This window comes from Melospiza melodia, chromosome 1, assembly GCF_035770615.1.
Source record: "Melospiza melodia melodia isolate bMelMel2 chromosome 1, bMelMel2.pri, whole genome shotgun sequence".
NCBI classification, from domain to species: domain Eukaryota; kingdom Metazoa; phylum Chordata; class Aves; order Passeriformes; family Passerellidae; genus Melospiza; species Melospiza melodia.
In genome coordinates this window covers 39,454,302-39,480,133 of record NC_086194.1, presented here as the reverse complement: position 1 = coordinate 39,480,133, position 25,832 = coordinate 39,454,302, and the positions used below count along the sequence as shown (strand labels likewise).

The following is a 25,832-nucleotide window of genomic DNA, read 5'->3' as shown; positions in this document are numbered from 1 at the left end:
GGTAAGAATTCAAATGAGCAAGGAGAAAAAAGAAAAAAAACCCAACTCAGATGCATATGTTTGCCTGTCAGAGAGCAGCGGAGTGTTTCTCCTCTGTGTGGAATACCAGCAAAGGTTACCAGCTGTGCATGTTGTCAGACAGCAGCTTCTGCTGAGTGCAGCCTGCTTGGGGATAACTGAAATGTAGCTTGTAAGTATTTGATAACTGTGTAAATTATGCACAAAATGCCTTTAATGCTTGTGGATGCAAACGTATGCAGAGATGAGGCTGCAAGAAGGGGATGCAGCAAGTGGAGGCACATTTGCTGCCCAAGCTGAGCTCGAGGACCACATGCCTGGAGACCAGTGAAACCAGGCAGACCTTTTGAGGGAGCCCCAGCAGCTAAAATACATTGACTCACTAACAACACAAAATGAGATGAACCATCACTGGTGCCTGCTTTACCTAGCTAAGGCTTTACAAAGCTTAAGAGACAAGGAAAGTCAAGTATCAAAGGAACACGCAAAGTTTTATAAAGCAATTCCACAAAAGCCGGCAAAAATACCACACTTCTAAGTGTTTGCAAAAAAAAAAAAAAAAGAACAAGAGAGGGATGCTGATGAATACCAGCCCTAAAAATGTGTGCATTAAATTAAACACAGAAGAAGGTCATCTATTTTTAAATGATGTAGGGCTCTGGAAACAAAATTCATCTTATAAAACTATCTAACACCTTCAATTATATTTCTATTAGCCAGAAAAATGCAGAGCTCATCATAAGTTAAAAACGTTCCCAGAACCACATCAGATATATTTTCATATTTAAGTGAAAAGTATTGAGGAAAAAGCAACTCCTTCAGGACAGAGGGGGAAAAGGCACTCAGGAAAACTCTTTGGTCAGTTCTTCATTACTGGAAGGAATCTTCATTACGATCTGTGATGGAGCTGGTGATGACAGAACGCAGCAATGTTATAGCTCCAGTATAGAAATACATATATTTAACAGTGCCAAAACTAGGTTATAATCATATAGTTTTGTGTCCTTATAATTTTACATGAGGTGTAATTATAAACTGGAAATACTACATGAAAGTAAGTTTTTCTTGTCTCATTCAAAAATCACCTTCCTTTCACCACTCACAGCTAAAAATTTCCTGCAGATAGCTGTGCTGGAGATAAGCCTTCAGAAGTTGCTCCTCTTCAGAGTTCTTCAGAAATTTACTTTCCACAGGCAGAGAGAGAAGACAGCATAAAAGTCATGATACTCTAAGTAGTGTATCATTTGACTCTGAGCTGTGTCCCTTGGGAGCACCAGGTTGTTCACATGGTTGAACATCTATGCCATGGTCAAGGAGAAAATTGTAGGCAGATAGCTACCTATCAGCAGCTCCAGCTTCTTGTAAAGAAGCAAATGCCACTCATGTTCTATGGTTTCCAAGGAATTTCAAGTTCCTTGAAATGCTAACAGAGAATACAGACTCATCACCTTCATACTGCCCAGCAGAGGACATCCCAAAGTAGAAAATGCTGCAGAACAGGAAATCCAACAATCAGCTTCCCCATTCACGCCGGTTCCATGGCACAACTGCCATGACACATTTCACTAATGTATCACCAGATGGACACATTCAGGTCCCTGAACCTAGCACTGGACATCAGCCACAGATGTCTAGGCTGCATGCGATTCCAAGGTGAAAACATCTCTTTTGCCTAACTAAACCTATACCATAGCTCAAAACACTGTAACGGTGTCAGCTTTGTGAAGGAGATTTTCCTTTGTTGTCTTTTGCTATGGTAAATACCCATAGCAACAGCACGGATTTGTGCCCTGGAGGCAGAAGGCAACATTTTCAGAAAATGGCTGTGACCAAGGGACTTCAGAGGATCTCCTCAGAATATGATGAAAATCCTCTTCCATAGACTTCTCCTTAGTGACTGTTCCTGAGTACAAGGCCCCTAGAACAAGCAGTATGGAAAGGGATCATACAGAAAAGTTCCTTTGAATGTCCACCAAGAGATGATCACACTGTGCACCACTTTCCATTGAACAGCGGCCAATGACTTTTCTTTGAGAGAACATATGCCTCCTCCTTTTTGGTTTTTACAGGTCTTTTATTGACTTCAGTGATAAAGCAGATGGCCACAGGGGAAGGAGGCTACAGTAGCTCTAGAACAGAGCAGAATATTTATCAGCTGCAGTTAATGCAGCAGGTGTATCTGTCTCTTCCACATTTCTTCTCCGTGTTTGTGCAGCTGAGCAGAAATTTAAAACTACAAATTTTCACATATAAGCTTCAAATTTTACTGGATAAACAGTAACCTAACTTTTCTTATTGTCTCTTAATTTTCCATGCATTTTGCACAGGCTTGACTACAGAAAGCAGCTTTGCTCTTCAGACATCTGTCAGTTCTCCTAAAATATATTAAATATATTGAGCCTCATTCATTATATTGGTATTTAACTTAACTTCCATTTGGTAACAATATTTGGTATTACTGTACCATAACTCATCCTTCTGAATTTTTCACTTGTATTAAGATTTATTTGCATTCCTAAAATCCCTTTGCTGTTACAGGTGACTTTGATGCACATCAACAGCTGGACAGGCAAGAAGCCAAGGCAGGAGGCTTGGCCAATTGTTCTGTGTCAGTAGGAAGGCTATGCTCTGTCCTCCCTTTTGCCAACAACATCCCAATTCCACATTCCTCTTCCTCCCCTCTCACTAGCCATAGCAGGGAATTAAGTTGTCAGCATTGCAAGTAAAGCAGGATTTTTGTCTTTTTTTTCTCTTCCCTCACTTCTGAAAAGGTCAGTGGGGTATCTGTGGTAATGTTTGAAATCCAGCAATCACTTTAAGGTTTCCATGATGTAGCATCCAGAAAACTTCTAAGCTGAATCTGCCATCCCTGCACTTCTCTGCCACAGTAAACTTACAAGTGAGGGACAAAACCAGGAATGCAGAAGAGGCACCCCAACACAAGGACCTGTTCTGCACAGAGCTGGGCACTTGGGAATTTGCTGCTCCAAGCCCTCAGTCTGCAGCACTGCTGTCCCCGAAGTTTCCAGGGTCACAGAGGAAGTCTCTTCTAAGTTCATTTCCCATTTTCCTGCCAATGCCAAACGCCCCGCCCCTCCCTTAAATCTTAGGCTAAAACAGGAATCACTGGACTGGGAGGGTAGCCTGGACTGTAAGACAGGAGAGGCAAATTGCTCTTCTCAGGGCAACAAAAACAATTTCAGATAAATTTTGCATATAAAACCTTTCAACAATATATTTATTAACTGTTTTCCCCAAGGGACAGAGTTGGTGGGGTTCTTATTTATTAGCTGGCTTCAAGACATATTCTAATGCTGTTTTCAAAACAAGTCAAGTTTTGAGAACGCTTACTGTATTTAATGTATAGTTTGTATTGAAGTCCCTGATTATGCATATGCTTTCTATTATGCTGGCTGATGGCGTTGCATTCAGCAGTGCTGAATAATTCAGCAGATTTAGCACGACTCAAGTGTAAATCAGTCAGATCCAGTAACACGATAACCACGCTGCCTTTAAACTCTTAAAAATGCATGGAAACTTTTATTTCATAAAGAGGCTGTACTACATTCTGCACCAGTTCTCACTGACTGTGAGATGTTGCATTTTTGTTTTCATGGCTATCCAACGAGATTTAATTAAACAATAAACTAGTTACTGTGGCAGAAGTAAAAAAAAAAAAAAAAAGCCTTTGGAGTGTTATGTTTCCTTTATTAGCATAGTGATGTGAAACTAAACAGAAAAAGCAATCTAATAACAAACATTCCTTTGAGAAGGGCTCTGGGAGCAAAAGGACATCCACTTATTGTTCAGCCCATCCCATTGGTCCATATACGGCAATAAAGGTACAATAGAAGGAAACAGGAAACAGACTGGCACATCTGCATTATCTTATTAGAGGCTAATGGATATCTGAGAGGAACATGCATCTGATGCTGAATAGTCTGTACCAATCTCCGAAGCAATTACTCTTAATTAGTGGATTCTGTTTATAGATGGAACTTAGTGTACCCTTTTGTATCAAAGAGATGCAGGCATCTGGAGAGAGATATGGTTTTCTTAAAGGGAAAGCATTGCAGCACAATGTAAGGCTTGGGCTGGTTTTTGGTTGGGGGTTTTTTTTGAGGTTTTTTTTTCTTTGCAAATAAAAGCTCTCTGAAGCATAACATATTCTACTGTATTATTAATCAAAAGAGCATGCTGGTTTAAAAAAAGTAAAGGGGGAAAAAAAGACCATACTCTTAAACTCTGAAAGTAAACACAGAAAGCTAATACTCATACATGAATTATATGACAAAAACCACTTTGATGATAAGCAAATAAACAACTGAACCTAAAATTTCCAACCGCTGGCCAAAAAAGCTTAAAATAGCAGCTTAAGTCAGAAGAACAACATCTGCATTTTGTATCTGCCAAGTCTGCAGCCAAAAAAAGTAAACTACTCTATATGACCAGATGCATGAATAAAAAAGAAAATGCATGAAACAGAACTTCAAAGTCAGTTTATTGAAAAGCAGATCTCTAGCTCTTACATCCCATAACCATAATTGTCACATATTTTCAAATATAGGTACAAGACTTAAGGAAAGAGGGAAGATAAATTGTTGTAATAGAATTAAGACACTCTTTCTACGAGACTTTTCCTGCATCTTGGTATGCAAGATAGCTGTCTGCTGGGGGACTGTGAATTCCTTTTTGTCATAAAGCTGACACTTGCAAAACGGGTTTCTGTTTTATTTGGGGTCTTTTCCCCCTGACATTGTTAGAGATAATTAATATAATTAATGCAATTGCTGATTATTTTAAAATCCTATTGGGAAGTATAAAAAGGAAGGGGGGGAAAGCTTCTTTCTCCCTTAGCAGCTATGCTTCGAATTGCCTGCATTGCAAACACACACTGATGTATGCCTGAAAAAGAGCAAATCTAAATCTAAAAGGGGAAAAGGGAAAAAAAAAAGTGAGACACAATGACACCCATTTATTTACACACCATACAACAGTACCCTGCTGTGCCAGCTATTGATTTTAGTGGAACTGAGAGTCCATGTTGGAGAGCAGCAGCTGTGAGTACATAGCTTGAATCCTCATATGGGAACAATACTCCATAAGCAGAATAACCTATTTCAGGCAACCTTCATGTATAACAACTAACATTAAAAGCACACAGAGCTTACATTTCAAAACCTGAAAGGCACTATGGTTATTTGTTCTGCAAAGGTTCAGGGGAGTTATTAATTTATTTGTGCTAACACAACCAAGAAGTGTGAAGGATTGAAAATCCATGCTTCACATGTCTGTTATTCTACAGAGATGTTAATTCTGTTCTATACTAACCATATTTAAGATCCTGCCACTGTATCAGGAAATTTCTCATCTTCTCCTGTTGTTTGCTGCTTTAAAGGGCTGTTTGAATCTGAGGTGTGGGGTGGTTGGGTTTCTGGGTTGGGGATTTTTTTTTGGTGGAGGGGGTCAGGGGGTTGATTGTTGCCTTTTTTTTTCCCTACAGCTATCTGCATTCCATGTTTTTTCTTTCATTACTCAGCAGTTGCCAAAACTATACTGAGAAGCAAAGATAAATGGTTAGGTCAGGTGATGGGGTTAACAATTTACTGTGTGTACTGCTCCGAGAGCCAGATATAGGAGAATTGGCTCATGTTTATGTACAGGATGAGAAGTTGATTTCCTGTGCAGTGGCTTTCAATCACCTCTGTAAGGGACTCTCTTGCAGTTTTCTGCAGAGAATTCAAAGGGCTCTGAATACATTTTGTGCTGGTATATAGGACACTCTGCTTTGTAACTAAATGCATTCCTTTCTTACTCTGTCAGGATTCAAAAAATCCTGAAGGACAGTCAAGGAAAAAAGTTCTCTTTCATCTATGGAGACCAAAGGAAAGGTAACTGGGCTTCCTCCTTCCTGATTTTAAGTGAACTTGTACACTCATTATGCTCCCCAAATTTAAAAGCTATTTCTTAATGCTTAAAATTGCTCTTTCAACAGAATCAACACTTCTGCTCTTGCATAATCATCTCTGTTATTCCGTATTAACATTTGCAAGGATGTGAAACAGTAACTCCATACTGAGAATATCTTTCATGAGAGACTATCCCATATGCTACAGAGGTTTAGGAAATCAGAGATTTGCCAGACCAAAGTTGCAGGGCTTTTCTGCAGACCGAACCTGTTTCCTTGTATCTGCTCATCCACAAAACTGAAGAGGAAAAACAAATCTCTTCTCTCAAACACAATTCAGATGATCCACAATTTAAACAGCACAGCATACTTGGCTCTTACAAAGCCCGTTGGTCCCTCAGGTTACGCAGAACCAGAAACTCCAGTAGGAAGCTTTCCACACTCAAGGTACTGTGCCTATTGCTTTAGTTCTCTGACCACATTTTTCCATCAGGTGTCCTGTGTTCCTAAATAGTTTCTCCCTACAGTTCAGAAAAACAAGACTTGATTTAGCAATCCAAATTATCCTTTACTGTCTTATGTGTCCAGTCAGATTGTTTTGTTCGTATCTGATTCTATGTGAGAGGGCAACCACAAAGATAAGATTTGATCACTGACACAAATAAGGAACCTATCCTTAGGGGTCCCTCCTCATCAAGTCAAAGAAGGGAAAAAGAAGCACAGGTAACAAAGGTGAGCTGCAACCAGCACCAACATGCTTCTAGGATTTAGGAAGATTTACAGACCAAGAGGTAGTACCTTAAACTGGCAGCATACTCAACTATCCATGATCCTTATCTATGAAGGAAAAGTAGCATCTCTGATTAAGTTCAGAATGGAATATGCTCCCTGTCCAGCAAAAACAAACTTCCACAGAAGTCTTCTCCTTAACTGGTAATTAATTGGTTTTTGCCCTTGCCTACAAGGCACCACAAGATACCATCATACAGATTCCCAGCCAAAGCAAGATTTTGGGAGAAGAGCTCTTGGAAAGAGATGGGAGGCCAAGGGAAGGGAGACTGAGCAAGCAAGAAAAACCACATCCTGCTGCCTAAGTTCAGTAATGTCATCCAATATTATGGGATGTGCAGACATTTACAAGTATGCCAATCGCTTCCAAGTGGCGTTACAGCCAGGAGGAGTGAAGAATCTATCCCCAGCATGCTCTCAGAACGCTCATCTTTAACCTTCTAGCTGATGAGAAACATGTCATGGTGACCAACAGCAAATACAGCACTTACCATCACTGCAGCTACTAAAAAGGTCTTACACTGGCTGTTTATAACTTTTAAGAGGCCTCCGAGATCAGTAAGAGGGGGTCAAGTGATGTTATTGTTTTGGTGACAGACGGAAGATCCCTAGTAAATGATCCCAGTGGCCTGGGAGTTATTAAAAGAATGGAGTACTTCATCAGCTCAGAAGCTGAAGAGGAAAGCAGCTCTGGAGGGCGGTTCCTTGACAGAAAAGTACATTTCTTTGGGAGGCCAACACTCTACAGTCACAACATGCACTGCAGAAACAGGATGACAAGAGATACTTCCTTAAAGGAGAGCACAAAGAGATGTAACACCAGTGACAATTTTTACTGGTACTGGTCTCAAAACCCCAATCAATGAAGCCAGGGGTCAAGGAAATGATTCATCAAATGCTCTAGGAGTGGTGGGTGCAGAAAACATTAGTTTTGATGGCTATGAACATCCTGTCTGAACATCCACATAGGTGACATTAATTACCCACAGGGTTATGTTAGGAAAGATCAGAGCAATTTAGACCTGAAGCCTTTGCTGTCAGTTTTTTGAATTTCTAGAGATGACTGTCCCAGCACAGAAGGAAGACTCGTCTCTCTGCTCAGCCTTAGAGGCATATTCCTGAGAAGTCCTTGTCCTAGCAGAACCACCACAATAAAACAAAGAACCACATCCTCTCCATGCCTGAGGTCATTTGGGTATTCTTCCTCTGCATGGGCAGGATATCTTTAGGGCCACTAGGGATGGAACCAAGTCGTAAGATTAATCCAGACTGGATGTCTAGCCGCAATTGCAAATATTGTCATTAGACTTGCTTTCACCACCAAATTAAGGTAGAAAGTGCTCTACATCTTCAATTTCTACTTTGTTCAGTAACTGGACAACCAGTAAATACACATACTTTTGTGCCCCACTATGGCACAAATGTGCTGCCTGGAAATGCACTGATGGGTGAGTGCAGTATGAGATCCTTACACAATGTGCAAAGAAACAAACAGACTTCAACAGTCACTGAGATAAAAAAAATAAAAAATATGAGAATAAAATTCTGTTTAATTTGGAAAACATGCACTACAGCAGAAGGTTCCGCCTCAGCTCAGCACACTTCAATTTATAAGCCACACAAAGAAGGATCCTGCAAGAATACACTTAGTTGCAAAGAAAAATTCTGCTATCTGTAGTAATCTAACCTCATTGTTAGGATAAGCTTGTGGATTCACTCAAAAAATGAATAATGTTTATTCGGGAGGCTGTCTGAGAAACCTGAAAAAGGATTTTGTAGAGGTTGTGCATGAATTGTGAAATAACATAGATTTCCCAATCCCCCGAGAGCTGGGAGGCACAACTATGCTCAGGAGGTAGGTCCAATCTGTTAGCAGTCCAGCTTTTTGCACTACGAGGCTGGAAGTTCTACTTCCTCTGAGCTAGAGGAGTTTGCATCCCTGCTGCACCCATTTATCAAGTGAGGACGGTGATCCAAGTGGAACAGGGGGAAAAAGAGGGTTCAAGCACTGGCTGTGAACTTTGTTTCTGAAGACCAGTCTGTTGGACTAGAGGTGCATCTATCATCTTAATATCATGGAGGTGTGGATGCTGTGCTAACACAAAATAACTTAACACACATAATTTATCACCTTTTGTTATATACGTCAAGTCTGGCAGTGTGTCTGCTGAAAGGTTCTGCAATTCCTCTGAGTTATTAGAGTCTTCTGTCCTACTTTACCCAGAAGACGACATTTCTGCTGTCTACGTCAGGCTCCTGAACCTTCACTTATTAGATATCACAAGTTCCAATATATTCCCAGTAAGACTCCCTGAGGGTCAGCAGAATATGCCAGAGGGCTGGTGGAGATTATGAACATCTATTTTAAAACCTCTGTTCTCTGTAGCTCCCTGTCACAGGAACAATAGGGTAGCAAAATTAGGAACGAGCACAGCCATTAACTAGGAGGGGACAAAGCTGTATCATGGATCACAGAACAAAAATAGCATTTTTATTGTCAATATTTTGCTTAACAGGGAGCCAATAAAGCAATTGTAAAATGCTAATAATACGCTGAGATAACACTGCACATGTAAGCACCCTCAGAGCCATCCTCTGAATCATCTGAAAATGTTGCAAAAACCTTATCAGTCAGGTCATAAGGACAGAGGTGCAATAATCAATCACATTATCCACAAAACCAGCACATCTTTTCCACATTCTAACATTCAGAAGATCTATATCCCAGAATTGTCTGCTAGAGGCACTGGGCAGATGGATTACATTGTCAGAAAGACCAACATGAACTATGACCTTACGTTTCACATCCAAAAGCATCTAAGAGGAACCTAAACACTGACAAAATTCAAGGAGACTTGTGTCATGCCCGCCAGTCTGCAAGGCAGAACTTCTGATACATCACAAAGGTATTCTTGCAGAGTAAGCAAGTGTGTGAGTTAACTGCACAGCAATCACTCCCAACAAAGCCTTTCCTGAAAGGACCTTTCCACTGGTAAATGTAAGACAACTTTCCCACTTCTGTGGGCAGAGACACCAGCCTGAATTAGTTCATGTTCATGGTGCAGACAGAAGTTGCATGCAGACTCTCAGGGATGGAAACAGGTCATCACCACCATGCAGCACTTAGACCTGCCCAAACCTGCCATCATATTTAAACATTTCAACCACAAGCCAGATCAAACACCTATCAGGGCAGCATTTATCTTCTGAATCCGTTGGGTCACTAATTTTTCAGCTTCATTGGCAAAGTAATGTATTAAAATCATGAATTTTGAAAATATTTAAGAAAGTAACAGTGAGTATTTTCATAATTAAATCATGAGACATGGGTCAAGAGCAAAGCTCTCAAAAACTTTTGAAATCCCCCAGGAGATGACAAACTTGGGTAACAGTGCCAAAGATGAGTCCTCTTGTGGAAAGACAGCATGGTTCAAGCAGGGCTTCTTCCAACAAGCCTCCAACCAATTCTGAACCACCACAAGCAGAACAACAGCAAGGATACTCAGCCTTGGCAACAAGATGCTCATCTCTGCACCCTCCAACCCACAGACATCAATAAATGTAAGCCAGTAAGAGAAGCAATGCTCTCAAAGCTCCCAGCAGCACCTTTATCCCCATGACGGCAGTCAAGCCCAGTGTGCTGCTGAGTACAAACCAGCACAGACCCATCTCCTGGTACCAACGGCACCATCTCTACTGCATCCTTCATCTGTGCTCACCAGGCTGTGCTGTCTGAGTCACTTTGCCACGTACTCTGCATTTACTGTCTAAAAAAAATACCCAGAGCCAGACAGCTGGGCAGGTGTGCATTCCATACCTCTTGTTATGTGTCTGGTAAAGGCCCTTCCCCACTGCAGCAGAACGATCTTACTAAGGCTCTTCCTGCATGATTTTCAGGACAGCAGCACTTCACAAGTCAGGATGCAGCAGACCAATGCATTACAAAGAACACAGAGGAGTGAGAAGCCTGAAAGCCCAGCTGGGTGCCCAAGGCTGATAAGACAATCTGATTTAACCATGCAAACACCAGCAACCAAGTAGAGCATATCTTGGAGCTGGGAACGTCAAGCCAGACATGTCACAACAGAGAGAGCTTTTCTAACAGTACCTGAAGTTCCTTCAACAGATGCACATTAGGTGAGCAAATGAATTAATCCCCAAGTTAAAAAAAAAAAATAATTCCAAGACAAAAGAATGGTCTCAGTTACTGAGATAAAGCCATTCAAAATCCCCTCCTGTCTTTTGTGATTATAATTAGGCCAAAAAAAATCCCTAAGTGGAGTAGTCCACTCAGAGATGGCTGAAAAATACATCCTGATTCAAGCACAGTATCCCTCAGTATTATCCCAACTGCTTCCCTTTTCCAGCTAATGGTGTCCATATCAACTGAGGGTCAAACACTTGCCCATTATATGGGGTCTCACAGAGCACCATATGCTAAAGCAAATCCAAAGTAAGCAGAAAAAAACAATTTTCTTCCTCAAAATGATGCATAAGCAAGAGAATGCAATAAAGATGTCAGCTAATGGAAATAACTTTTCAAAATAAGTGACATCTCTAAAGGCTGTCACTTCCTTTACGTAAGCCACAGTTCCTGAAGATATTCCACCCATACATCTCTCCAGTTCCCAATGTGGAAGGCATCACTGTGAGAAGAAGAGAATGGTGTTGCTCTACACTGCATATTCAAGTTTATGAAGGAGAGGGGAAGGAGCCAGAAGTGAGAAGAAAAATGACCATGTTGGGTACAGTCACTGCTGCTTAATTTGATGACAGATGTGAAGATCCCCCCTTCAAAAATGCCAAGCCTGTGTGCAGTGTCAGAGTTCCACAGTGACCACAGACTTAAAAAAAACCCCTCAGCCTATAAAAATAATAAAGTGAAAACTGACTAAATTGTGTGGAACCCTTAGATATTCAAGGACATACTACAATCAACATACCTGACTGAACATGACATCAAAGAATACTCCAAGAAAAATAATGCAGTATTCTAATATAGCAAGAGATGGAAGAGATACTGAAGATCATCAAGAAAAAGCACCCTGTGGAATATAATTTTGTATAAACAGCTGCATGTACAACATGGACCATATTCACACAACCACTCTGCCCCTGTTTTTGCCAGACAAAAACATGTGATGATTTTTTAATAATATACATCAGAAATCAGGATATATTCTCCACAGTAATAATGGCAGTCCAGGTGTTAAAGAAAACCATAAGATCTCCTCCCTTCTAACACACTTTGTAATCACAGTAATACACCTAGACTACAGTTTTACCATGTGTGAGCTATGACAACTTTTTCCTGCATGTGTTTGAACAGTAATGACGGGCCTTAATAATAATAAAAAAAGAATCAGGTGTATTGTCTTTATTGTGAGAGTATAAGGGGTTTGAAACAGAAAGAAATATCTATTCTCTTGTACAAAGAGGAATGTAAAAATGTAGCCTCTGCATGTCAGAGCTAAGCATCAAAGACTAAATGCTTAAAAGTAGAATAATACCAACATTTGAGAAATGCTGTAGTGAGAACATAAATTCCACCCTAGCATTTGATTTAGTGATAATCCTCCAAAACCAGTTCTGCATCTGATAAATACAGGTTTAAGATCCAGTTGTTGACACATGGTAAGGAAATGAAACACATTCTCCCTATATGAAGTTCACATTTTTCTGGGTGAAACAAAGCACAGTTGTACCTCATGTCTCTAAGGCACCTTTTAAAGCAATAAGGAGAACTGGAAGGCATCTACATGAAGCAGTTTTATCTGACGTGCTAAAAGGATCCCAGTTAAATAGCCTGACTGTCACATCCACTGCTAAGCCTTTGAAAAATAAGGAAATCCAATTTAAGATTTACGCAACAAACCCAAGGCACACGGTTCCTTGGCATTGCAGCTCTGCCTCACATACCTCACTGCAGAGGTAGGCTGGTTGCTCACTGAACCTCTCCAGCTCAAGCAAAATAAAAAGAACTTTAGCAAAAATGAGTGAAAGTAGAAAGTTTGGCTCACTAGAACGTCACCGACTCTGATTGATAACAACCATAATAATAATACGCACTCTTTTAAGAAATTCTCCACTTTTAAAGAAGAAACAGAAACATTAACAAGTCTGGCCAGTGGCAATGAAGGCACCCAGCTAATAGTCTTCTGAATAGAACCCATCATTTAAGCATGTACCAGCCAACCAAGACTTTGTCCCTCAATTTTTAAAAGCACATAATTCTAAATAATTATGTTGGTCAATGGTCCTGAGTACTACGGAACAGAAAATGCATCAAATGGGAAGCTAAATTTTATAATTTAAAACATTCATACACATAAAAGGGGAGAGGGGAAAAAAAAAAGACACAGTTTTTCAAAACAACTACAAAATTACATAGCAACAGTGTAAAAGCTTCTGAACCATTTCCTTTCCCTTGCCTCCAATGGAGGGTTTATTCCAGAGAGACAACCCTCAGCAGACAAAGCCTGCTTTTAAACATAGAAACACAGGAATTCTTATACTAGGTCAGATTAATAGTACATTTAGTTCAGTAACCTCTTATTTGACAGCAGCCAGACTCAGATGCTTTAGGGAAGGGATGAAGAAATCTCTAGGAGAGCAATTACAGAAAAAAACTTTCCCATAAAATTTCTTTCCAACTCACATCATCTACTGGATGGCTTATGCCCTGTAACAGGAGATTTTCTTCTTGTATTTTTGTTTGTTTTTGCTAGCCTGAATAATACAAATAGCACTAAATAATACCCCAAGCACTGTGGATATCTTCTCTATCTATGGCCCATATGTTTTTAATCCTCAAAATTGTTGGCCCTAGCAGAATTGAGAGTCACAGAGTTTCAACACTACCAGCTTGCTGTTTAAAATAATATTCTGCTCTGCTTTTAAACAACTCTCACGTTTTTCCTGGATGATCCTGTGTAGTTATAGCACCTAGCACACCACAGTAAAAGAAAAGTTAAGTGGATCTAACTCACCTTCAAGAGTTCTTTCTGGTCTGCTTTCCTCAACACAGTTTACTGCAGTGCTTTTAAGAATGCAGCCTGGAAAAGGCAGAAATGCCTCCAAAATTCCTTTCCCCTTCCCCTTTCCCCTGAAGGTTTCCTTCAGGACAAATATTAGCTCCTTTGTCAAATTTACTTGTTCATCTTAATTGCTAGTATACACTTCTTCAAATGTCACCCTTCCCAGTTAACAACTTCCTTAGATTTCAGGGCAAACACTTTTCAGGGCAGGAAAAAAAAATCAATTCTCGAATAAGTCAAGAATAGCAAGTCGTTTTTCTAATTAAGGCATTGACTTTCTACTAAGATTGCACTAGAATTATCTGTATAGTCACTTCCACGTTAAAACCCTAGGTAAATATTAGTAAAGAAACAATTACATCAATTAATAACAGCAGCTGACAGATAAACACTACCAAGAGGACTCCATCCTCTCCTGAGGCAAACACAATGCCAGATTCCAAACGAAAGCAGAAGGGGAATAATATGGACCCAAGCTGTCCAAAACCTGTATCTGCATCTGCAAGTAAACACTTCAGCTCTGTAAACACATTACCAGTCTGCTTGCCATGCTCTCAACTGGGCCCCAGCAAGCAGCTAATGGGGAAGCTCCAGATGAGCAGGGACACTCTGGCTCTCTGCCCCCTCCATTGACCCCTGCTTGGCTTTAGGGTCACCTGGGATTCATACACGCTGGCTGGTGTCTGCTGGCTGTCTTCAGGATTGCTAGAGAAGGTTGAACATTTGCAATTCTTCCTAATATATTCACATTGTCCATGTCCATATGTCTTCATCTGCAAGTGAGCTCAAGCATGGAAACGACTAGAGCATGAGCAAGTCTTAGACTAAATTATTTCAGCAATCACATTACTTTTGGTAGGCTGCCTTTTGCCAAACCAAAGCATCTGCAGCTCAGAAATGTAACTTCTAAATTAAAGAACTTTGCAAAGAAGTGCATCAGTTCACACAGATCTGGACAGTGATAATCCTCCAAAAGTTATTGCTGTGAATAACACTAGCATAAGCAAATCAGCCCTATGAAATCAGTTCTGACAGAATACCTGAACAAGGAAAGGCTACATAAGGTTGTTTTTCTTAATTTCCATTTTTGAACAAGTTTTCCAACATCCATTTCAATAAAAATGAACACAAACATTCATAAGCAAAAATTCACACACAGTGTGAATATACTTCAAGGCTGCTCAGCCTCATTTAAAATTACATTCTCCCATTCAGTTCCACCTATGTCTAGTGAAAGGACACAGCAGACACACTAAGACTCTGGTCACTGCTTGGGATTTGGGCTGAAAGAGGAATTGAATGCACAGAAACAGCCACAGATGGAGAGCTGGGAAGTCTCTCAGTGGTATCCCCCTCATCTCTAAATGCAGGAGTATTCCAAACAAATTCAGTGAAACAAAGCCATCACATGGGCAGATAAAAAACAGAATCAGGTTTGCATCCATGGACCAGCTCATACTCTCATGTCACCACCTCATGGGTATAAAAAGCAAATAACATCACCTATCAGACAGAACAGGGGGAAAACCAGTCCTGATCTCAACACAGCTGCTCAAAGTGTCTTAAATACAAAGCAGGATGGAATAAAATGGATGCATTCAGGATTTTATGACTGTCACGGTAATGTTTTTGTTTATTATTCACAGGGCTTAGGAGATGCTTACCCCACCATCAAGGAGAGTCAGGGGCTCAAAATAAAGTATTGCACTATCATCAAAGTACAAAAAAGAAACTATATATCAATGAGCTTAACTGGTATACCTCTAAAAGGGACAACACGTAAGAAGTGAGTTCAAAAATATTAGAAACCACTTCTGAGCACTGTCAAGCTGACTGAAATCTTAAGAGTTTAGGAAAAAAAAAAAAAAGGAAAGTGTTGTGACAAGTAATCTAAACAAATGTTAAAAGTGAAGTTTGACAAAGATGAAATATCTGCCAAACACCCAAAACATAAATGAAACTGCCATTCAGTCAGGGCCAAATAAAACAAGATGTAGCCAGGCAGTTTCTGACAGAACAGTAAGGGCATTGTTAGGTCTTCTTATAGACCTCCTTTCTTTATGCAAAAAAAAAAAAAAAAAAAGTCCAGGAGGGTAAAAAAAAGCACAGCACTGTGTGGCAAAGTGTGCCTCCACTTCAGCGCACACCTCAGGCTCTCTGTTTATCTGGGAAAGAAAGGGGATGGGGAGGTTATCCATGGCTTCTGCTGAGCACCGCTGTGCTGCACAGGCTGGAGGTTTCCAAGGACCAGAGCAGGAGGAGATGCTGAAAGGCAACAGGGAAAATCCAGCAGCAGGAAGGAGAGAGTTTGGGGGAGTGGTAAATTAATCTGAAACATTTAGCAAGATTTTACGCTTATTTGGTTTCAAAGGCTAATTAGCATTTTGAATAAAGGGCCTCTTCACTAAACGTGTAAGCACCTCATCCTTCCAGTGGCTGCCAAAAATCAAAGGTTACCAAATGAACATATATAAGGCCTTTAAACTTCTAATGAACAATAAAACTATTTTCCCCATAAATTTCCAAATAAAGAAGCATAATACAGCACAGAGAGCACAATGCCAAAAAAAAACCAAACCCAGAAAAACTGAGCTCATAAACTCGGCAGGTTTTCTGAACAATATTTTGATCTTTCCAGAAAGGAACAGTAAAAGCAGCATATTCTCCACTACAAGCTTCATTTTAGGATCAAAAGCATAGCAAAGCACATACATTTAATTAGCAGGGAGAATACAAAAACCCATTAATGGAAAACAAAACACATTCTGGAAACAAAAATACGCTATAAATGTTAGATACAGACACTGGTGTGTGTTCCTCTGTGCATGGCAACAGTTCAGGAGGAGTAACTTCTGAAAGCAGCATACTGACTTCCAGCTCACAGCTTTTCAGGATATTCACCCTTCTGTGACTGCTTAACATGATCTCCTCTATTTATAGTGACTTTTTTTGCAACTGTTATCTCATGGTTATTAAAATGAACAGGCAGAGTCACAGCAACACCGCAGCAACCAATGCCAGCGACAAAAAGACACTACTTCAGCACACACTTTTGCTTCTAACTCAGGCAGCTTTGAGATTTTTGTTGGCAGCACGCTCTGTGCAGGTCAGGAGAGCCATGGTGGAAGCGTGGGCTGTGGCTGACCCAAGGCTGTAAACCACAGTATGAGCCTGGCTTAAAGCAGCAGAGGTGTTAGTGCAGAGCACACACTTCCACATCTGCCCAAACCAGAGCAGCCACAGGGTGGTGAGGGCTCACACCGACCAGGGCTGCTCCTGGGAACAATGGCAATTGTGTCCTGGTCCAGCTGCAGCCCCCAAGCAGCAGGGTCCCTGGGATACACTGGAGCTGCCCTCCCCTAAAGCAGAGGAGCTCTGCTGGGAAGCAGATTTGTCGCGGCCACCTCCTGTGCGAGCAGCCCTGCAAACCCATTCCCACCGGCCACACTAACTATGGCAAATATTCAGCACCCAGGCTTCCAAAATCATCCCTGAATGCACATATATACACTGCCATGATGGTTTGGGAGAGGGTTTATGTCCCACCCAGAGGAGCTCTGCTGGGAAGCAGATCCCTCGTGCCCACCTCCTGTGCGAGCAGCCCTGCAAACCCACTCCGACCGGCCACACTAACTGTGGCCAAGATACAGCACCCAGGCTTCCAAAATCATCCCTGACTGCACATATATACACAGCCATGCTGTTTTGGGAGAGAGTTTATGTCCTCAGACACAAAGAATTCATCACTTTAGCCTCAGCCTGCACCATAGCTATTCCCTCGCAAGTGTCCCATCTGTTTCTATGTAGGCTGGTTGTAGTTGCAATATACTTTAATTAATTGTACGCATTAAAACTGGATTTTATACAAATTCATTTTTGCAGTTGCCAGCTCAGAACAGCCTTTAGTCAGATTTTAGAAGTTCAGATCTCTGCCATTATCAATACTGGTCACAATAAATTTAGGAAACCAAAGTGTTTTCTGCTTTGTTAGCAGGATGGAAATCCTTTTTATATTTCATTATTATAAAGATGATTATGGGCAAAAAAACAGTATTTATTTTTTAATTTGTTGATTTAAGCTTTATTTTAAACCTGCTAGTGAAAAAAACCCAGAAAAACCAACTTTATTTGACTTCATTAATTACAAAATTAACCTTTAAAACCATCATATGCCATCTACCACTAGTTTTACTACTTCTAAAACATGAGGAGTACATTGGGACTGCCAGGGTCTGGAGTCTCAGACAGGAGGGGATGGTCACTGGGGTAAGCATATGCTCCTGCTGCTGCCAACCCATTCTGGTCCCAAGCAGCTGGTATGAGCCAAGGTTGTAAGCATCAAGTGAAGTAACCCCTGCAATCGCAGCTTCTAAAAGCTCAAGAAAGGAATCTCAGGAGAAACTTAAATTAAAAAATTGTATATATACTTCCCAACCTTAAGTTTTCCACACTCCTAGACCAGTTCTCCTCAGAGGGCTACCTATATTCCACCTGCATCTATCAGCATCCAAGATTCAAGGGACAGAAATCCCAGCTGCAAAGACCATGTAATTCTTCATGCAGCTCCTTGCTTACCCTTGTAGCCAGAAAATGCCAACTAAGAGAGGTTCACACAGGGCTGGAAGGAAGCCCCCCTGGGCACTGAGGCACCATCCAGAGTGAGAGACCTGGGTGCAATGAGACCACCACAGCTCATGGGGTCAGTCAGATGGAAACTCACAGAGCCAGAAATGGGAGGGTCACAAACCATAACTCCTTCAGAAAGGAACATCTCAGAAGCACCAGAAAACAGCTCTATGTTGTTTTTTAATATCAGGCGTTAGTGAGGAAGGAGATGAGTATATCACACTAGGGGTCCCCAAGGCTGCATCTCACCTCAATGAGATTTGAAAAGAAACACTGGTAAACCAACAGACCTCAAGGCTTACTATTCCCATTAGGATTTAAGGGCTTCCTGAGGGAGGAATTCCCACCTAGGGTTAGGCAAACATATGCCTCTCAATCTCTTAAAGCTGGGACTGGATTACATCCATCTCAGAGAAGAAGCAGCTCAAAGGTCCAGATAAAAAGGTGCAAGCATACCTTTTTTGCTGTGCAATCTCAGCTTATTGCTTCTAGTCTACACGGGAAAAATAAATCCAGAGACCATATTGCCTGTTTTGTATTTTAATTAAGTAAGTGCCTGGAAATAAGTTATAGGTTTTTTCCACTGCTTTCTCTTGCTAGCTGCCCAAACACAGGCTTTTCCATAACCTTGTCATGGATCAAGTTATTAATAAAATACAAACAAAAACTGTACTGGCACATAAGCTAATTAAAATGTCTCTACCAATTTCACCTTTGCTTCTCTTCTCAGAAATGAATACATCCTCCTTTGACACAACCTCCTCTATTCTGTAATCCCAAAGTCTCTCCAGCTATCCATGGTTATTTTGCTGTTACAGTATATGGTGTTTCAGAGAGGCTTTGACAGTGCCATTTCCTTACCCCACTCCCAAAGATGCACAGACAGTTCCATTCATTGTGGGAAATTTGTTCATGTCCAATTTACCCAATACTCTCTGCAACAATTTTGTGTTATGAATGGCTATTGTTAGCCTGCTGCTGTTCACTCCTCAGAAAAGGGGCTTTGGGGGGTTTGGTTTTTTCATTGGTTGGTTTTTGTGGCTTTTTTTTTCTGCCAAAGTAAAATATTTTTTCAACCCTTCAGTGCTGGAAATCCATGTTTAGTTGCTGTATTGGTCTTGCTGGTATAGCAGTCCTTCCAGTGCCATATTTTGAATCTTTGGCTGGAATTGAGTTGATAACCCATTGATGCTTTTGTTACTGCTGAGCAGGGTTTGCACAGCAGCAAGACCTCCTCTTGTGCCCACTCTGCCCTGCACCATCTCATTCCAGCGTATGGGCTGCAAGAGGGCATGGGGCTGGGAGGGGACACAGCTGGGACAGCCAACCTGCCCTGACCAAAGGGATACTACAGCCCACATCATGTTGTGCTTGGCAGTGGATGCTCAAGGAAAAGAGGAATGTTCAGAGGGAAAGAGGAATGTTCATGGTTGTGGTGTTTGTCTTCCCAAGCCTCTGCCATGTGTGCTGAGGCCATGCTTCCCAGGAAGCAGCTGGATGTCTGCCTGCTGATTTGAAGTAGTGAATGAATTACTCTTTTTGCTTTGCTTCCGTGTACAGCTCTTGCTGTCATGATTAAAATGCCATTATCTTGAGCCACAAATCTTCTCACCTTCCTTCTACTTCCTCTCCATCTCATGAGAGAATGCAAGAGTGAGCAGCCATGTGGGTAACTGGCTGTTAGCCAAGGCTAACCCAGCACAAGGCTACAACTGCCAATAATTTTCTTCTTGACCTCCTTCTTCATCTCTAGTTATCTTCTGTTTAATTAATCTAATTAAACCATATTAATTTAGCAGATCAAAGAAATTCTTGACATAACAGCTGACTCAGTTAGCATCACTGCATGCTTGGAATCACAACAGATTCACACAAAGTCACTGGCTGAAGTTGGATGTCCTCTTTAGGCCAGCCTCACCCTCTCTAATCCACAAAATAAAAGAATGTTTTAATTTCTAAGAATTATTTCAGGCAATCCTTAGGACATGACAACAGAAAGAATATCAGAACTGCAAGATCCCGATTGATCCAGGTGGTAGTAAATCAATCAAGTTGTGCTGGATATGTGTGCTGGACAGGGAGGGCACTGGCAGATGAAAGACCCTTGAAAAGCTGTAAAGTTGCTCATATCTATGTCAAATGAGCATAAAGGCATTAATGAACCAAAATTATTCACTTAGGCACTTCAGAGTTGTACATAACCACATAGGGCACAGGGGAGAGGGTGGCTGGATTGCATCTTCAGATCTGACAGTGATTTGCTAGTGACTTCAGGAAAGTCATTTGAACTCCATCTGACTCAATTTTTCCATTTGTGAAATGGAAATCAACATGCACTTTCATTTTAAGATAAGTGAAATACTCAAGGCTGGCAACATCATTAGCTCTAAGTAACTAATAGCTATTAGTACCTGGAGCACACGATTGCCCCCCGAAGCGGCTTTCCTGGGGGTAAGGGGGAACATGACTTACAGCTCAGCACAGATAACAACTTCATTGCTATAGCCCTCCTGAAAAGGGCAATGTGCATGCTCCTAAATGAATTCTACACACCAAATCAATTCAGTGCCTAAGAAGAAAAAAAGTATCCACTGGAAAATAAGACAACATATTCAAAGACGGCTGTTTTATCTAGCTGATATGTTTCCTGCATCTTGTGGTGATTTACCGTAATAGGTAATAACTAGTGTACATTATATCTAGTTTTTAATAACCACACTTCCATTATATTTCATTTCCCAAAGGGACTATTTGTGTTTTTTCATATCTTTTAACTGTAAAACTGTAAACTGCTGTAATCAAGTACTGCTTTCTCCTGTGTTCTGGACATCCTCAGTTGATTATAATCACTGCCTGCTGAACTTACCTTCAAAATGTTAATCAGAAATTGAAATAAAAATTGATATTATTACATTATGTACTGCCCCATTTATTCACTCTTCTTAACACGGGAGACTCAGAATAAAAAGAAATATAAAACAGAAAAAGAAAAAACCCAGAAAAGTAAAACAATAAAAACAAAACAAAAAGTATGGAAACGACAAGGCGGGGGGGAAGGAAAAAAAAAACAACCAAAAAACTGGCTTTATAGAAGATCAAAAATAGAGAAGACCATTAAAAAAAGTGAAAACCCATGCTGTTGAACCTGGTGTCTGTAAAAGAGGTGTAGGCTCTGAAACTATGTTTTGAGATACTTGTACAACATCTCCTGTAACTCCAGATAAAATACATAAAAAACTCATTTTAAAGTATATTTTAAAATAGCACATCTGTACATGGTACACTACTCTTTTGGGAACTAGTGACTCTGTCCCACAACCACCTACCAGCAAGGCTATGAGAGAGAAAATGCATTTTAGAAGGTGTCAACATAACTGAGCATGTAAGTGTGTAAATCAAGCTGTAAAGTAAGCTGGATTTTCCAAAATTAATCCACATTTAGAGGAACCGATAGGTTCAGAAGGATGCCATGCCTGAAAGGGTCACTGGATACTACCTGAGAACACCCACAGTGACATTTTCAGAGATTTGCAGGTTTCCAGCACCAAAACGATGCTGGGCTGGGAAGAACTAAGATCCTTGGTTTAACTTACACCCAGCACAAAGGATGCATGCATCCACACCCACACCCAGAGTGTTTGAGTTTTGTCAGCCCTGACACACAGAGCTAATACTACAAACTAACAAAACAAACTCCAGTGTGGTCCATTACTTCATCTTTATCAGTACTACCTAAAGGCTGGTTGTAACTGCATCCAGAAGAGCAAGATACAGCCATGGCCTTCTTGAAAGTAAAGGTCTCCTGAGGAAAGAGTTTTAGTGGAACAAACAGAACATAACCCTCTCAAAAACTTCTCTTTCCTTTAAGTGGACACTATCAACAGAAGTAACTTACATTTCTTAGCTTCCTTCAGAAGAAGAAAGGGATGAGCATTTGCAAGGAAGATTTGGGAAAACTGAACAAATGAAAAGTTGGAAAGATAAATCCAGCCAGCTGGAAAATAAAATCAATAATAAATGCATTATTAATTGAGACAAGTGAATATGGGCAGAGTCAAAGCTACTGACAGAGCAGAGGAGATAAGGCAGACAAACCATTATCACCAAAAGTAAATAACATTGAATCAACCAGATATGATCAAAGGAGCATGTTCAGAAGTACTGGTGATATTACTTCTGAATTTGATTTATTTTATCTCCAGTCACAGTGTATATCACTTAAGCAAGCCAGTTCCTTCCAGGTATCTTGCTAATATCCCTTAACAGAAACAAGACTGGATGCCCAGACAGCAACAGATTAAATGAAAAGGCAAAAACCCCCCTAACTAGTTAGATAGGTATTATTAACTCAGTACAGCTAACAAATCCCCTTTATATAGGAAAAGAAGAAGCCACTATCATCATATAGTCTGGCCAATCACAAACCCAGGGCATGTATTTACTCCCCAGAACATGGAAGAGCATCAGTCCCTACTGAAATAAAAGAAAAGACTTCAAATGGTGGCACATTCCTCCCTTTCCCATTAAACTCTCTTCCCCTGTCCACTGCCATTTATGGTCACAGCTGTAGAACTGATGCCCATGGAGCAGGGATCAGCCCCAGGAAATGCTGCCTGTGTAGCAGAATTGACTTTTTCCTGGTCTGATGTGTCCAACACACCTGGTTTAAATGCCTGCTTCTAAAAGAGAGGTCTGTATGAAAATTTTACCTAATGGAAACTACAATGTGGTAGGTAGTGTTCTTCACTTTAAGTAAATATCAATCCAGACACCTGTTAGAGAGGACCACGGATATGATTTCAGGATGAGTTCCCAACAGCTGTTGAGGATTTATACTCAATACTATTTATCATCTGCAAATGGGTTATCACACCCAACATTCCCAAACTGCACACTTGCATAATACTCTTGGGTTACCACTATATTGTAAAGTCAGTTACAACACTTTTACCAAAGCTGACCAAAACTGACTGAAAGAACTCATTCACTGTCATCTTAATAGTTCTGCATAATCTACAGGACCAGTGGCAGTGTGTTCTCCACCTGGGAGGCAGATGTACTCTACTGTAATACAATAATTCATCTTTTATTTCTATGATTTTAGATCCTAAAACCCTAAATAAAAAAAAAAAATTTAGAACTCCCCATAAAGTACCCTACAGAAGCACTGATAATAAGGTATTTATTGGATATGGTTAATTACCTCATTTTATTTTTACTACACAATAATGTTTTCATGGAAATTAGAAAGGATACGGATTCTCGTCAGACCTGAAATGATGTGTAAGAATGTACAATATTCCACTAACATTTCTGAAAGTCCAAGACTACAACTGGCAAACAATCTGCCCTGGCTTTGTGGCTTTCCTAACCAAAAAAAGACCATTAAAAAATGAGTGCTGTGAACTTTATAACTATGCTGTGTTTCTTGTCATGCTGGGATTAGTAATAGCAGTGCTATCAAATATTACTGTGCAATAAAACCTGTGGTTTGCATTTAGATTACATTTGATTTCTTCATGTGGAAAATGCATGCTCTAATTTTCCTCTTACAGTAAAATTGATAATACATAGAATACAACATCACAGCAGATGACACAGTCTACAAGGTAGGCATGACTTGTTTTATAGTCATAGAGCTTGTACTTCTGGCTGTGATTTTATGAGCCAGGCATACAAAAAAAAGGACAAAAAAGATATTTATAAATAAAGGCATACAACAGTAAATAGGAAAGGAGGCTAAGTTACAGAACAGATTGAACTGGATATAATCAGAACCAAACAGCTCTCAGAAAAACTGCTAACATAGCACTTGGATACCTCACCAGTCAATAGCATAGGTACAGCAGCCTCCTATAACAAAAGAAAGCAATTCTAGGCTGGAAGAAAAGGAATATAAATACAACAGGCAGCATCCTCACCAGGCCAAAAAAAATTTCTTTGAATATATTCTTTTAAAGCTCACAATATCATAAATTAGCCCCTCACCTCCTCCCAATTCCCACAAAGTTGATATCATCTATCACAATTTTCTTTGCAATAAGTAATCTTTCAAAGTATTAATTTCAGTAGTATCTTTCACAGTATATTTCAGAGAAGCTTCTATAAGCATCTAGGAACTTATTAGATAAAAAAAGGGAGGTGTACGCCGCACACGGTCTCCATGGGGACATTGCACATGGCAGAAGCTGTGAACAGAGCACTTCCATCACAGGAAGGCAATGGGGAAGAATTATACAATAAGGAACAGAGAGCTCATTAGCATGTAAAAGCCATAGCCCCGTATATACTGCCATATTTCTGTACGTCACCGCATTAACAAATTGCTGTTTATTAGCTGTGATTTACTGAGTCGAGCACAACAGGACTGGGCACTAGCTGAGGCAAAGCAGCTGGATGCAAAACTAATGCAAACAGCTAAGAGGAGAGTGATGTCTTAACTGCTTCTCTGCATAGCTTGATCCACCAGCCAACAGATGAACTGATTACACACTGTTGCAAAAATTTCACCTTTTGCTACACTGCAATAATTCCTGAATAAATACAAAACATAGTCAGCCTCGACATACTGAAATATGAAGAGCTGCAAATGATTCCTCACCTCCACCAAAGATGGTGCTGTCAGTATTTAGAGAAATTATCTTTTTACAATGCACTAATGTTCTTGTATTCAGGCCAATCATGAAAACTCACGAACTGCAAACGTATTCTTTTTAAATGTTTACATCCACTTCAAAGTACACATTTTTCTTACTACTACCACCATGCTCTCACTGCATTACCTTACTCTTCTGAACTCACAGCTCTTTCCACTGCAGTCTCACCGTGGATGCACACCACAATACAAAGAAACAAAATCCAGACTGCACAAAGCCAATGATAATTCCATGCTCAAAGCTCAGGAATTCAGTAGAAGCATAAATTCCCAACAGGGACCACCACCAGTTAGTCTCCCCACGATGCTCAAGCCCAGACTTGCATCCCCTTGCTTGCTCAGGCTCTTTGCATCTGGTTTCAGAAGTGCCAGTACCAGGAGAAACACACTTTAACTACATGTTATAGACAACATGCATTAATGGCTTATGGACTGTTGCACTTTTTTGCTTCTTCCTTTTAGTACTTAAAGGGATTTTGCTCAGGGAGAAAAGAAAAGGAGGAATCAAAGCTTTGGACTTGTTTTTTTTTTTCCTTGAAAGAATCAAAATCCCCACAAACCTAGAGAAGAAACGTGCAAAATGCAGCAGTTCCTAGAGACAGCACCAGATCAAGCTTCTTTACTGTTTTAGCATAGTTCTGAGCCCCTAAATTTCAAGTTCACATCAACCAAAATTAAAACTCACTGAGGATTATCAAGTTTCATGTATTTTTTCACTACCCTTATGCAAAATTTACTTTGGCACAGTACAGGAGCGCATTATTAATCAGCATAGATTTGTTTGAAAAAGCAGACTCTA

General features: G+C 40.4%; 1 protein-coding gene across 5 annotated transcripts in view; it reads right to left on the bottom strand.

Annotated features, from left to right (window-relative positions):
- RARB (retinoic acid receptor beta) overlaps positions 1 to 25,832 on the bottom strand; it is a 313,198-nt gene that overhangs the window by 193,161 nt on the left and 94,205 nt on the right. Inside the window, exon 1 of one of the 5 annotated variants that reach the window (XM_063154654.1) lies at positions 22,274 to 22,291. The exons of the other annotated variants lie outside the window; for them this stretch is intronic. The gene's annotated coding sequence lies outside the window, so the exon portion shown is untranslated. Of the gene's footprint in view, positions 1 to 22,273; positions 22,292 to 25,832 lie in introns of those variants that run through there. 5 annotated transcript variants of the gene reach the window in all.